This window comes from Puntigrus tetrazona, chromosome 25 (genome assembly GCF_018831695.1).
Source record: "Puntigrus tetrazona isolate hp1 chromosome 25, ASM1883169v1, whole genome shotgun sequence".
Classification (NCBI taxonomy): Eukaryota; Metazoa; Chordata; class Actinopteri; order Cypriniformes; family Cyprinidae; genus Puntigrus; species Puntigrus tetrazona.
This window is the reverse complement of record NC_056723.1, coordinates 11,496,669-11,512,765: the sequence shown is the minus strand read 5'-3', so window position 1 is coordinate 11,512,765 and position 16,097 is coordinate 11,496,669. Positions and strand designations below refer to the sequence as shown.

Below are 16,097 nucleotides of genomic sequence, written 5' to 3'. Positions count from 1 at the left end.
GGGCGTGTCTTCGGTGCCACTGCTGCATCAGTGAATGACATGAGGATGTGAAAGAATACAGCGGGCTGGGCATTTGATTTTAAAGCCATTCTCGAACGGAATGCTATATGGACGATGAGGAATAAACTAAGGACTGACTGAGGAACGGTAAGGCGCGTCTTAAATAATAGCCAGCTGGCGTAAGGAGCATCCGTGTGCAATAACAGGAGATCCAGGTGCACCTGTCTTCTGTACGTGCCTGGACCGCTATAAGACGCATCTTGCGGGTATACAGTGTTTTTATTTATTTATTTCCCCGATCGAGGCCGGTCTGAACAAAGGAACTTGGGTGGGAAAATAAATAGCCGATTATTTTGGTGGGTTTGAGGTAAGGGCGTCTTTTCAGCGCATCATCATCAAATGCATTGCGATATGATTGGGGATTGAATTTTCTTTGTCTGTAGACACATTATATGGCTATACATCAGTACGGGCTGGGACTGTTGCGTAACAGGCTGAACAGAAAATCCGTTTATGGATTACAAAATAATGATCAAATGTATAATATTTGATGTGAGAGAGGGATGATGGTGGATGCTTTCTTGTTCACTGCTTCTATGCACAAATCCCTAGCAGAAATCAGCATGCTTTGGTTTATGTGTGTCAGAAAGGCTCTTTGGTTATTCAATCTATAGATGCTTTTAATATATAGCCTACTTTATAGGTGCTGTGGGCTGAAGGTACCTGTAAACAACCTACTAGCTATCCACCAATGGTGCATTTAGGCCCTGAGCCGGGCTGTTGGGCTCCGTATTTTCTCTTTTATTATGCTTAAGGGTGCACTCAGTCGTTTTTGTATTTATTTTTTGGTCGAGCTAAGTTTTAGACGTCGCGAAATTCACAATGGTTTTGGAGATAGCGGCCGTAATGGTAATATTATGGCAGTTGTAACTTCTAGAGGTCTTCGAGATGACTTTAGATGGTTTAATATAAATCAAGGATAATGGACAGTTGGTTTTTGCTGGTCACTATGTGGCGGTTTACCAAATGAATGAATGCTCTGACCGAGAAAAAGATTAAATAGAGTATAATATTATGATTTTTATCTTATGTAGAGACCATTCTGCGTCCACAAATGTATGTAAATCGTAAAAGAGCGCCTTAGTTTTCATCCCGGAGATATAAAATATATGCTGCGTACTGTTAAATAGTTTGAAATATCGTTTAGTCACATACGGATGGGAATTGCTTCTCTATTCATATCTATTATCTGGAAAACCTCCTGTTTTTATCTACTCAGAGCAGGTATTTTGAGTTGTCATGAACAGAGTTACTACTACTTTTAATACTAATAAATAACAGTAAACTGTTTTCTTGAATTGCACTTTAAAGGCTTGCTTACACTAAGAACGATAAATATAAAGATAACCGCAACGGTTATCTATTATAGCATTGTCCATGCCAACGCACGATACGTTTCTGTTCATTATAAGCTTATCAGCTGAAAGATTTTCTGAAAGTGATTCCAGCGAAATTGTTGTCCCACTGTGCCGTCAATAATTATAGCTTTAAATTTAGAACGATTTTCATAACTGTGTCTTTATCGATATAGTTGGCGTCCTCGGTGAACGAGGTTTAAACCAATGCTTTGTGCATCTAAGCGAAAAAAACGAAACAAATCAGAAGCTAAACAGCTACACTGTGAACCAGATACAGTCGGTAAACAAACAAAATCATGCATCCAGGCCAGAAGGTGTCAGTCTAGACTCCAACAAGAGCCAGATGAACGTTTAGCAAAAACTTACAGACTTCACCTTTGAGCTTCGTTGAATTTATGGGGTGTTGTGGCTTTGTCATGTTTGTCGCAGGCCAAAAGGCATCGTTTTCATCATCGGCTACTATATCTTTGATTTTTGACATTTGAACTTGTGTAACAGTGTTTGTACTGTGTGCTTGTGGTTTCTTAAGAATGTCAGTCAGGGGAAGTTTCAGTCCAGGCTATCACGCACTCGTCTGATTGTTTTAGCATCAAACGCACCCACAAGATCGCCAGCTGACTCGCTGACACCTCTAGGCGCGCTGAATCCTTTGAAAAATATTTTCTTTTCCTATTAACAGCTTGTCTGTAACGGGAAACTTTCACACTTTCGAAGGTAGACTTTTCTGGCAATGTGCAAACAGCCTTTAGAAAGGTTTGTGTGCTGCATCCCTTTTGTTTGTCGGCGCTGTTTGCAGGCCTTTGTGTATGCATATGCATACATTGACAGTCGTAAATCTTATTAGGGGCTTAAGGTTAAACTCAAAGCATGATGAATAGAAAAGGAGATATTTTATTGATCCTCGAGGGGAAATTTTGAAAAGTCCAAAGAGGTTTTTCTGAGATGCGCTGAATGCGACACGTTACCGCACAAACCTACAGCTGCATTGCACTTTCACGGCAGACAAGACACACTTTTTAGGGCGTATGGACTTTCTTTTGGTTGTTTCGTCGTATTAAATGATGCACATGAGCACGTATGACCTTGACCTGGTTGTTTCAGATGCTGTCATACAATCTGACATGCCCCTATTGACCCAGTCTGCAAGACTCCAGCTTTTTATTTCTCTGAAACGGAGAAAGGAGGATGATTTGAAGACAGATGGGATGATCAAGGCAAGGCACCAAAGCGGAAACCCCGGGCCGATGAAGGCACTGGGCACCAGGGGACGATTTCTGCCAACTATTCAGTTTCTACATGGAATTCTGTCCATGTTTTAAGCACTTAATTGAGATCAGTTTGGAGATCGGCTCTGTAACCAGACACGAAATGAATTCATTTGTTAAGAGACATCACAGACTTTGATGCTTTTTTTGTACAGCTTTTGATATTTCAAGGTTGGTGGGTCACAGGTGTTTGGGACAGAATGAACCTTTTAGTGAAAAGTTCTTAAAACAACAATATTAAAGAACCCTTGGGAAGTTTCCATAGATGTTAAAGGTTCTTCATATAACCATCAATGGCATTGAAGACATTTTTAGGTAGAAAAACCGGTTACGGTTTGGTTGATGAGAATAAAAATCTCCATATACTTATCTTGGATCTCTTATACCTATATAATATCAGGGTGCACATGCACAATATGCAAAATATACTTCTAGAAACTATATATAATTCCAGCTTTTGTTGATATTTGATATTGGAGATATCTTCACATATTCAAAAGGCCTGTTCAGATCAAGAACAATAACTATACGAGTAACTATAGTTTTGTCAGATGCCACTTTAAATGCTAACTTTTTTTTATTGTTCTTTAGACAAAAAATAATAAATAAAATAAATGTTAAAGTAATCCTAGTAATAATTTACCTTTGTCTTATTATTATATCTGTGATGTAGACTTTAATATTTAGAACAGTTCTTAAAATTACATATGTATTGTTATATTTATCATCACATGTGCAGCACACACCTATTATGCTCATGTACATTTAAAAACCACAAGATACTTTGGTGTTTTGGGTAGAGCTCAGTATTAGAGATGTTTTAAAGAACGTTCATGCTGCTCTTTTCCATACAGTAAACATATAATAACCAGTGGTTTTCAAGTTCCATAATGAACCATAAGTGTAACGTAAATGTTAGTCCATACATATTTGTCTTCTGAAGCAGATTTAATTTCATTTCTGATCTGTCATTTCTCCCTGGCTTTGCCTAACTTGGCACTTCAAAACAAATTTTATTTTGGGTGAATTATTAATTGGCATAAACACATTATGCGCACTTTAACAGGAAAGTCCCTGTAGTAGCAAAATATCTGCCAATAACAAATTGGGGAAATTCTAAAATACGGCTAAGATGTAATTCTATAAAGCACAGCAACCTCTGCATCAACGTGAAAGCAGCTTAAATATAGTTGTATTCTGTATTTAACTTCTGGAGAACTTTATTGTGTTTTTTTTTGTAATGTAAATGTTGTCAGGAGCAGTAAGCTCATCCCATCAAAGGCCGAAGCTTTCTGTTTCTCCGCAGCATTCCATCTGCCTCCCACCTCATTCTCCAGAAGTTTTAGTCCTTGAGATGAGATGAAATGAGTCAAGTGGCCCACAGCAATCAGTGCTCAATCACTGCATGAGGCTTTGAAGTGCGACCCGCTCCCTCCGTCGCTCCACAGGTGGGGAAGCAATGTTAAGTGGTCTGTCCACAGGCAAGAGAGAGGTCACCCAGGGGGCGAAAGGGATTGTGGGGAGGACTGGTCCAGAGAGAGAAAGAGAGAGAGAGTAGAGAATGAAGGGATTGAAAAGACAGCGAAACAAGGGAGAAAATCAGGAAGGGTTGCGCAGGTCAGAGAGGGCTTTTCTAGATGGGACGGGTCATTCCGTGATGACTTTAATTTCCTGAGGTCGGTCTCGTTCGCGTTCGCTGGCTCTAATCTCGGTGTCGTACTGATTGTCGGGCTGTGCATATGGACACTCAGATACTCCAGACAAATCAAAAAAGCTTGGCAGTTTAGCTTGACGGCCACAAGCCACACAGAAACTATACTGTATAATCATAAACTCTTAATAAAATATGCGTGTGTTTGTTATAAATATATACTTCAAATAAAAATTCAGTATTGGAATTTAAAGTCAACGTGAAATAATGTAATAATTACTTTTCACACGTTGCTAGTGTCTGCTGTATTCTCAAAGATAATTGAAAACCATTATAGTTATATGGCCAAATCAACAGCAGAAACTGTAATATAAAATAATATACACTGGACAAAATTATAAACGCAGCACCTTTGTTTTTGTCTCCCTTTTCCATGAGCTTTCAAATATTGTTCACAAATCTCTCTAAATCTGTGTTAGTGAGCACTTCTTTGTCGAGATAATCCATCCACCTTACAGATGTGGCATAACAAGTATTTCAGTATATTTTATTATAATAAAATATAATATGTTCAGTATAATGTAATATACAAGCAATGTAATGTTAACCATTAAAAAAAAAAATGTACTCTGTTTAGGTTTTTACACATGTGCATGTTTATCACATCAAATGTTTTTAAACAAAATATACTTTTTTTTTAATGAAAATGTAAAAATATGCAATTGAATCATGTTGAATAGAATAATTTCAGATTTCCTGATACGTTTCTTTTAGTGCTTAAATTTTCTTTTAGGGAAACTTTTGTTTTTTTACAAATATATATATATATATATATTATATATATATATTTATTTATGCATATTTTTATAGTCTAAAATTCCATTTACTCACCATAAAGGTTTTTTTTTTACATTCATTTGCCACTTACACTCATGCCATCATAGGCATCGATTTTGAGTCTGACTGTTCAGAGACAGATCTGTGTGTGTAGTAATTTACTACTGAAGCTATAGCTCGGATAGGACATCCTGAATGAGGCCATTCTGAGAGGGAGTAGTGTGAGGATCTGTGGGATTTGAACTGTCATGGTGGGATCTCTGAAATCTAGAGGCTCTGTGAGGTCACTAAGCAGGGGCTCTATCAGTGTTTTTAATCCCACGTCATCCCGGGGGAAATCAGCGAGTACTCGGAAATCTTGTGAAAAGAATTGTTTCACCAAAAATGGAGATTCTGACATCATTTACAAACCCTTGTGTCATTGTGGATCTTGACAACCCCAATTCTCATTCGCTTTCATTGTATTACAAAGACTGTCCGGCATATTTTTTCAGACATTCACCTAGCGTTGCTTTACACAGAAAAAGAAAATATGGGTTTAAACGAGTAAAAGATGACAGGACTACCCCCTTTAAATACTTTGCGTAACCTCAAGTTAGTTAAACTCTTGAAGTATATTGTATTGTTGTTATATACATACAATTATATCTCACTTTGTGTCCTTCGCTGTTTCCCACAAGAGTTTTATCCATGCAAAGGCTTAATTTACTACTGTAAAGTGAAGTGAGTGCAGATACTTTCTAGGACTGGGACAATAAATTGATGCAGAATTGATTCATGGATCGATTCTGTGATTTTTCGAATCAATTCTGAGCTCAGATTGAACTGCATGCTTTATGCCTGAGACAACCTGCAGGAATTTTGCCTGTCCCAAATGAAAGATTGGTATCGTGAAACAATCGCGGCAAATCACAAACTTTAGTCTTTCGTCTAGGACAGCCAAAAACCGTGCAGTGTGTCTTGGGTTTTAGAAACAGCTGTACTCTGTTTGTTTCCGAATCCTTACACACGCTTGAACCTAAAATAATCATTCATAAAATTCGATAAGGTTAAAGTGAGTTACAAAGGTGTTCACAGTGGGCTGTGTTTACATTAATCTCACATGATGAAAGCAAATACATGAAATACATGATTCAGCGCTCTTCTTCATCAGTAGTTGAGTATGTGGAGAAAAACTAGTGCTATTGGCTGTTAAAATGTAAGCTCAGAATTGACCCCAGAAGAATCACCGTGTATTCAGAAAATCGAACCATGATTCTGCATCAATTTATCATTCCAGCCATAATAATTTCCACACACAGCGCACACACAGTCACAATCAATTGATACCGTCGATTATTTTCATGAACGGTTTTTAACAATTAATTGCTGCAGCCCTAGTTTAACGTGACTCCCATGCTTTACCTGAAGACGTTTACTATAACTTTAGATTGATTTAGAGCTGTAGGATGTCTAAGGTCAAAAAGAGGTTTACTTTAATCTTATTTGAATGAAGAGTGTCTATTGTGATTGTGATATTTCTCATTCAGAAGCACTTCAGATGAGTGCAGGGCTGAAGCAGGTTTATAGAGGAGAATGTGGAAAGTCAAGGTTGTTGTTGGTTGTGAACATGTCTGAGGAGTTATTGTGCATTTACTGCTTCTACAACAGTTCATCATTTCTTAATGCAAAGCTTATGCTGTTAGATAAGAAGGTGGTAACTATGGCCCAAAAATGAGTTAAAACTCGTTTTAAAATGAAAGTGGTGTTTGAACATGTGAATTAAAAGTGAATCTAAATGTAAAAACAGGGTAAATGCTAAGCAATATTAAATATCCAATATTAAACCAATTACATGAACCTAAAAAATAATACCACGTCAAATTGTGCAAACCCTTAACTTTTCATCAAATAGTTCACTTAACAATTCACTTGAATCTTGAGTGTTTTTTAACCAAAAGTCCCCTTTTATAGTCAGAACTAAAACGTTTTACTTGCTGAATAACCTAGTAGAGATGTCCTTAAGAAAGATCAGCTTGTTCTCATAAGCCGAAAGGAGAGTCAAACTTCAGATATGACTGACAGTCTATGGAGCAACTCAGAGTGTGGTGAGGAATCTGGTTGACAGCTCTGAGACTGGACCAGGAACAGCGGCTATCGGACAGAGAACCTGACAGGTTAAATATGCCCCTCAAACCGACAGACGCTGGGTCAGGTCAGGACTGGCTGGTGTCAGGCTGAAGAACTTACTGGAGATGGACGGGGTGAGAAGTTCTTACGATAGAGGCATGAGGACAGTGTTACTGAGGGTCACAGTTCTGAGACCAGCCCTGTGTTTTGACCTTTGAAGGCAGGTCTTATGAGTTTGTCTGGAGTCTGGTGATGATTTAGACTCTTGATTGATGAGGAATATCAAGAAATTACACACATTTTTATGGAAGCCAGTTTCTGTCATAGAAAAAATGCCATTTTTTTTTATCTTTTATAATTTGTGAGTTTATTCCTCAGACTTGCTTAGATCTTGCCAGTCTGTGTTTTTTCTATTATAGATTTTTCTCCCTAAAAATTAACTAGGTAATTATAACATTTTATCTCACAATTCTTCTCAGTTCAGTACTATTTATATACATTTTCATGAGACTGGGCTTTTATTAATATTTTGTTATTTGTTTTCTCAGCATAATTACATTTTCCATTTTGGATTATTTTTGACATTCAATTTTAAGAATGTTTTAGATATATATTTAAAAATATATATTATATAAATATTGGAAATGGAAATTTAGTTTGCTTATGGGTTTTCATTTTAACAGGTTACACTCATTTGACTCATGAGTGACTCAAACACTGATTCATTTACAGGAATCTACAAGACGTTTATTGGTGTAGGATGTGGAAACGAAATTAGCATTTTATTGTATTTCAGGAACAGCTGCTAGAGTAAAAATATGAATAGGGCTCTCAGTAAATGCTTGAATGATTTTTGACCTGCCAATCATGTACATTGAATACTCGATGTCACAAGTGGACCCTGTGTATTACAGGATGTTGCAATATTAATGCTGTTAGAATATGTCTTTGCATCACCATGAATATTTAAGAAATATTTAATTCACTCCCAAAGATTTCAGAATTAATTAAAATTCTTACGTATGATGCCAAAAGGTTGAGTAGTTGTTAACATCAAAGCTGAAATATGCACAATGTGTTGTGCCAGCTTAGCTCAGTAAAAACCTAAATTGAGAAGTCTTTAATTTCATCCACTTTGCTACAATAATCATACATATTTATGAAGTTGTCTGTACTCAACTGTATTTTAAGCTTTTTTTGGCATGAGCGCTATATTTTTCCAACAGGAAATGCTATAAGTGAGACCAGATATGCTAGCATTAGCAATACTAACAATATCAACAACTTTCTCTGTGTATCTCCTAATTGTGGAGGAGTATAGGCACTTTGTGAAAGGCTGTTTTTTTGCTTTTGTCTTTACTTGACAGCAGTTTGTCTATTCTGTGAACAATAGTTTGCGTTTGCAGTGTTATATTAGCTTTAAAAGGACAACTAAAATGTTCCCTTTGTGTTAAATGAATGTGTCACACTGAAAATTAGTCATTGCACCTTATTCCAATATAAAAACATCTTTTAGCAAAATGTAATAACCCTTTCCTTTTCAGTTGGGGCTGCCTTATTTTACATCTGTCCTAGATTGTAATGGCCATTTTCATACATTTTTGAAAAGGAAATGAGTTGCAAACACCATTCATGTTGACTTTTACTAGCTAATGGCTATCTAATGGCCTCCGTTTGCCCTTGTCCATCAGATCCACAAGACCATGACGTGTCATTTTGGGTTTCAGAAGGATGCTCATGAGCGCCCCCTTTACGGCCAATGTACACACTGTGATTGCACACGCAGTGCTCCAGTGCAGGCCTTTATGGTACCAAATATGGTACCCTATCGATTTTGCCATGTTTGTGCTAATATTATATATATAAAGAGAGAATTTTCCCATTTTTGAGGTCATACTTGAAAACTGACACATCAGACCTGTGAAAAATGTTAAAGTTATGTAGTGCTTGGGCTTGATTGTGGTCAAAGGGCTCTATAGTGCCACTAAATGCATGCTGTAGTCAGGAAGTTTTTTCGATGTGAGCAAAATTCAAATGTATTTGGTTTCATCTGTCTCCGCCCAGCAGGAAGTCAGCCATGTTGGATGGAAAATGCTATTTTTAAGTTTTCATCCACTATTCTTGATTAAATAAATTAAGCCTTGGTGAGAAGAAACCTCTTTCAAAAAATATTGTTGATTCTATTCATTTGGACAGCAGTACGAAATATTTTAAATAAACACGTTTGGATACCTCTTATTACAAGCTTTATTCTCAATGAATCCGGTCAAGTAAAGATCAATTTACTGCCAAAAGAAAAAAACGCACTCTGATCTAATGAGGGAGGAGCAGTTGGGTGAACTTCATATTCTTTCTATATTATATCCACTGGAAGTAAGTAGGCCATTCTGCTACATTTGGAGGATTTCTGCATACTTCAACTAGGCAGAAGTAGGACAAGAATTAAAACAATCCAATGAGACCGAAAGCATCTCTCAATAGCGTAAGAGAACGGAAAGGCGAAAAAGAGGAGGATGAAGGAGGGGTGAAGGATACGGATGTTTGGGCTCTTCACTTAAAGGAAGAGTGAGACAATATCAATTGTGTCTGGAAGAAAGCCATGCTGAGATGCATAAGTGACAGTGAAAATTCAATCAAGAGGGATGCCGGGTGTTGTTGAACAAACACACGCACGCTAAGAAGGGCTGGTGGCCAGCGGTGACATTCGTACTGTGCCATTTACTCTGTCGTGGGGGATGGGGGCAAGAAAATGACAGCCCAGACACAAACTGACACGCAGAAGGCAAAGCGAGCTCAACAGACACGTCATCTCCACCCAGTGTCCCGCTGAGCCTTTGTTTCCCATCAGCACTCTCTCAGGAGACAACAACGACCTGCTCTGTACCGAAACTACATATTTTCAAAAAGTCGACTTTTCAATCAATGGACAAAGTGGAGAACTGATCACCCCCTCATCCACACTGGCTGTATGTTGTGTTAAAAGTCAGATACTATATAACCTTTATGCCTTTACGGGCTTTTTGTTTTTTGCTTTCAAGAATGTTTCTAAGTATGTTTTTAGGCAAATATCATATGTTTTTTTTAGTATGCTTGTTGTATTTGCTAACATTAACAAAATCTACCAAACTAGCATTGTTATATCACTATCCCTTAAATATGGACAAACTTTTTTTTTTAAATATATAGTACAATTTGCAGGTCTCTTTAAATCAATTTTCCCAGCAGAATCCATCCTGTGTCAAAAAGCATGGCTAATTTATTTAAATAATCGAATCAATTTAAACACAATTTAACAACATTTAACAACAAATTTCACTTTTAAGGCTCTGTGAAACAGTTTTTTCCTAAATTATGAATGTTCATAGCCAAAATGTGTATAATCAAGCAGAATTTGAACAAATTCAAACGTAACACTTCCTTGTTGGGCAGGGCTGTGCAAATTTTATTGTTAAAATTAAAATACCAGGGAAAATTTGTGATAAACCGATATTTGTGCTGTTGAATTTGAGCTAGTTTTTAGATTACAACAATAAATAACAAACATCGCAAACAATAGGACAAATACAATAGCAAAAAAAAAGTTCAATAATTTAGCCTTGCTAACGTTTTAGCTTTAACGTTTTAAAATGATGCATTGCGTTGTCATAATGGAAGCCAAAGTTATCGCTAAGCGCAAGAGGGCCCTCTGGTGGTTCGGAGGCTTTACAAAACTTGTGTACGTTGCGAATAAGGACTCGGCAGTTGCTAAAAACACCATGAGCATCATGCATTAAATTGTGCCGCTCATTCAAAGAGAAAACAGAGCAGGTTCATAAACCAACAATTGTCTGGCATTTTTATTACTGAATTCCACGGTTCTTTCTAGCAGAAATCTTAGGGCCCTCTGAATATATCACATCAGTTTATACCCCCAATTGTTTAACTTGCTAGAGTAAATGTCTGTACGGTTCTGGTAAAATCTCATTTGCACTTTAAGACGTTTTCCGTCTCCAGACAACCTGACACCTTTGTGTCGACGTTCAACTGTGAAATTGCACCTTGCCCCATATGTCACTCTATAACAAACTGCGTTTCACTTGGGGAAATCTTCGTAATTGTCTTCGTATATATCACCTGATGGACCCCTGTAGATTTGGGTCAACCGATGTTGTATTAGCTGAGCTCTTGTTCGGATGGCTGAAAAGTAGGACAGGAACAAGAGAGAGACACAATGAGAGAAAAGGAGAGGCCCGGTTCTGGACGCAGCCGGCCCAACCTACCGCTGCGTTCAAAGCCATGTTGGTTCTGTCTGTTCCCTTGCCAATCCATGGAGAGTCCAGGCCCAAACACAGCCTTTGCTAGAACAGGATTGGACCGGAGCCATGCTTGAGAAAAATGCTAAAGCTAATAAGCTATGTCGTGTCTTTAAGTCTATGTGGACAGTAATTGTTTTAAATGGGAAAATTTCACCATTTACAGGCACAAACTAGTGATCTTACTACTGACAGAATCGGAAATGATTCAGCCATTTTGAGGTAATTGGTTACTGAATTTTCATCAGATCTGCTTGTTTGATAAGAACTATGTGAACAAATAAATAAATCCAAACCGCATTGACCGGGAAGCAAGGGATGTCTACTTGCGTGTTTCCGAACAACCGGCCTTTTATCATTAAAAAGGTGCGTGTGATGATATCATCCTTTGAAAACCAATAATGGCAAGTTTTGGTGCAAAAGTAATCAACCATTGAGAAGTTTACGATATACATACCTATGGCAACGCAATAAAAAAAACACAGCAATATGTACCTATATCAATGTAATAAAAATGTGCCAGTGTTCACGTACTGAACCCGTGTTTTAGCGCCACTCAGTGGACATTTCTCTTTGAAACCGTGGCGAAACATGCAGGAAGCTACGTAAAAATGGGGTTGAACAAAAAGGTACATATTTTTATGCGACCAGGTTGTTTTTTTTAGGAGTGAATGCATCATATAGGCATGCTAAAGTCAATACAAGCTGAAGTGTAGACCAGTGGTGCTGCATTACTCTGATCTTGGTTTTCTGGCCTCCAAATGCATGCCCATCTCTCTCATCAGGTTTGTTTAGACGCCTGTTGCCGGCTGCAGCATCTGCTGCTGCAGCGAGAACCAGATTTCTGAGCTTTCTGTCAGCTGGTGGAGCAAACACTTACACGCCCAGGCGGCTGCACACATACCGAGATGTCGTCACGTGCCTCTCGAGTCGAGGCGTCAGAGACGGAATTAGAAAGGGAAGGAGGGTCGTGACGACAAGCGCTTTCTTCGTGACACTCGACCCCGCTCGTTGTTTCCATCCGAAAAGGTTTGACCCGAACCCGCCAAAGTCAGCCATCTAATTCCTGGCACGAGAGACGAGATAGGTCCAATGCAGCCGACCTCATTGATCTTCGGGAATATTTGTGCCGATCTGCACGTTGAAACTAATGCGTCGGATGAAATTGCATTAATAAACCCATCTAAAATTAATGAAACCATTTCCTCAAATGCCAGAGTTGTGAAAAGGAATCAAGTATTCAGATAGATGTTTTTTTTTCAGCTAGTAAAGGCTAATCACTCATTTCAAAGCAGTTCTTTGTCGTCCTGCCAGATTTGCGCAGCCAAAAAAAAAAAAAAAAAAAATCCCATTCATTGTTTCGAATCTCTCTAGTGTGGAACAAAAGGTGAATTTTGAGGAATGTTATATATGCTAGATCTTTTGATTTACGATGTATCATGTAATACGACGGCTTTGTGTGAGAAACAGACCAAAATCTATACACATATTCAACCAAAAACACAGAAAGAAAAGAAAAGAAAATGTTGGATCAGTGTTGTAGGATTAAAACTATTACAAATTGTCTTTGGTCATTTTTATTTTTTAGAAAAAGCGTTGCTGGTGTGCATCTTAAGACAAAAGACTGCCATGTTTTAAGATCAGTCAGCGTAAGATACTTTACGTTTTAGTCTAGGACTAGGTTTAAGTCTGTGAAACCAGCTAATCAATTCATTAACAGCTTGCTGTAGAAAAATGATCATCAGGCAGTAATCAATGTTGTCTGACAAATCTGAATTGAAATATAGCACATAGAGTCCTGGTATGATATTTTTTTACATCTGTACTAAAGCATTAAAGCATCCACTTTGATGAAAAAGAGCAACCGGCACTTCCTTTGAAACACTTTTAAACCTTTTTTAAATCAAACGATGGGCTATCCCTTTAAATATTCCCATTAGCTGATTATTAACGGTGGCTGTGAAACGCAGAGTTCTGAATCAGTTGTTTGCCTGCGCCTTGTACGACTGGAGTTATTAGCAAACACATTGAAATGCTCTCGATAATGGCTCGAGTCTTCGGCAGATCCGGTACGTATCCTCTTTCCCATACTTCCGTCCGGCTTTTGCATCCATACCAACACACACGCACAAGCTTAGCATTGTGGCTGGAGGAGGAGAGATGGGAAGTGAGTGATTGATTCAGAGGCTGAATAGCCTTTTCTACTCTGCATTGAAATTCAGTCACTGAATCTGCTGCTTTGGAGCAGGCTTCGACGGCAGAAGCACGTCCCGTGACTGCGGATCAGTGTCCGGTGTAACCGTATCCCTTCAGCTTTACAAACTCCAGGGTGTGCATAACATTCAGGAACATATGTCTGGAATAATAAGGCATGTGTTTGTGGTTGATATCCATTTCATCTCTTTAATCATTTCATTTCACCGAACTGGGAACTGTGTAGCATCGTGGACCTCAACACTTTTTATTATTGTCTTTTTTTTATATATAAATAAATTAAGGCTAGGCTTATTTTGAATTTTGACCAAGATTTTAAACATAATACGGAAAATATTAATTTGACATTTGAGTTTATTAGAGAAGCTGTGTTGTGCAATTTGAAAAACGATTTATTCTTTTGAGTCAAATCTTTTCAGCGAATCAATTGATCTGAATGATTCATTCACAAACACTTATTAAATGCACTATTATTTTCAGGTCTGATCTTTTTATTTAATTACTTGATTCAGTTCACAAACCCCGACAGAATGATTCATTCATAAATCGGAAAACTGTTCTGTTTCCCTGTTATTTGAAAAGGTTAAGAAATTGTATTTTTACTAAATAAATAATGTAATAATTTAATTAAATAAATCATTATGCTATAAATTATAATATTTATCAAATATTATAATATAAAATGTTATTGTTTATACACAATAGTGAAATATAACTATTATAATAAATATTAATAAAATATTACTATAATAAATTACTACTACTATTAAACATAATTATAATAATAATATATTGTATATAATTAGTATCCTACAATGCAATGCACTCAGCTTGACTTTCCATAATCAATAAAAAATTATATTATCGTTAATTAATTTTTTTTTTTTTTTTTTTTTACTAATATTACCAAGACTAAATTTTTAAATCTTGATAATGTTAGATAACTGTGATAGAAATATATGTAATGAATTTGGTTGAATAGCTATTTTTTTTTTTTTATTAGATGATAATTGACCAGCACTACGCACCGTTTTTAATTGTGAAATTATGTTTAAGATATCTTTTTATTTATTATATTCGCAAAGTCATTGACATTGTGATATGGTATCTATGATAACAGACTGTATTTTTATCTCTTTCATGCATTTTTCATGCACAGCTGAGCTATCAGTACTTTCTAAGTGATCCGAGAGCTGTGATTCGTTTTTTGAAATCAATTTTATTGTGAGAAGAGGCTTTCGTTGACCTTTCAGCCATTCGGCCTCACAGTTTGTGAGCGGCATTGTCCTGCAAAGGGAATTCAAAAGAGGTTTTCGGTTCACAGCTGAGCACATTATCATAATATATCTGGTTTGGCAAATGTAGCGCAGACTCAATGTACTGAATAAGCCTCTTAGCTCATCAGTCATGTGTAGAGAACAAGCGTTAAGACCAGACATGACATCAGGCTGGAACAAGATGTCACATCTGAATCCCCGTCGCTGTCTGTCTGTACACTTCACTCACACGGGACACGCTGTTTATCCAGAACTTGATCTGAAGCCCACAAAGAGATAATAAATGAATTCATCATCCATTAAGACCCAGAGAACTCGTCCTACCAGCACCTGTTTTAGTTGAATCCTCGTGTGTGTTGTAAATTAAATTCCATGTAAACTCGCTTGTTTCGCTGTAGATCGGGCAGGGCGTATCGATCTTTAAAAACCAACAAAACTTGATCATCCCTGGCGGTTTTAGGGGCGGGGCCTTCTCATTCTGGGGAGCTTTTGATTGGATAAAAATCTGTCTAGCGCTGGATGAGTGAGTCAAAAGTTTGTTTAAACTTATTATTATTAATATTATTATTAAATAATCAAACCTTTTTTCAATTTAGGAGCAGACATTACATACAAGGTTGCTGTAATAATTACATTTTTTAAATATTTTTGAAAACGCTAAAAAAATATGAGTCTCTGATGTTCACCAAGCCTGCATTTATTTGATCAAAATACAGTAAAAGCAACCAATTTAAAATAACTCATTAGTATTTAATAAACAGGTTTTGTTTCATTCATTGAAAAAATAGCATGTTGTTAGTTCACCTTATTTTTATTGAAGAATTATTATAAAAAATACATGTTAATATTTTTGAGGCACACAGATTGACCGCTATTCACAACAACTAACACATTTCAGTTCAATCACAATACAAAATCAGATCGTATCAGATAATATTTTCATTATATATTAAAATATTATGTTTTATTTTATTAAAATTATATTTAGAATGTAAACAGATCAAATCATTTTTTAAATAGTTAAAAACAGTCAT

The 16,097-nt window shown here is 36.9% G+C and overlaps 1 protein-coding gene across 1 annotated transcript in view; it reads left to right on the top strand.

Moving 5' to 3' along the window:
- The first annotated feature begins 4 nt into the window (after positions 1-4).
- otud7a (OTU deubiquitinase 7A) overlaps positions 5-16,097 on the top strand; it is a 62,690-nt gene continuing 46,597 nt past the window's right edge. The window contains exon 1 of the mRNA XM_043228443.1: positions 5-147. The gene's annotated coding sequence lies outside the window, so the exon portion shown is untranslated. The remainder of the gene's footprint in view (positions 148-16,097) is intronic.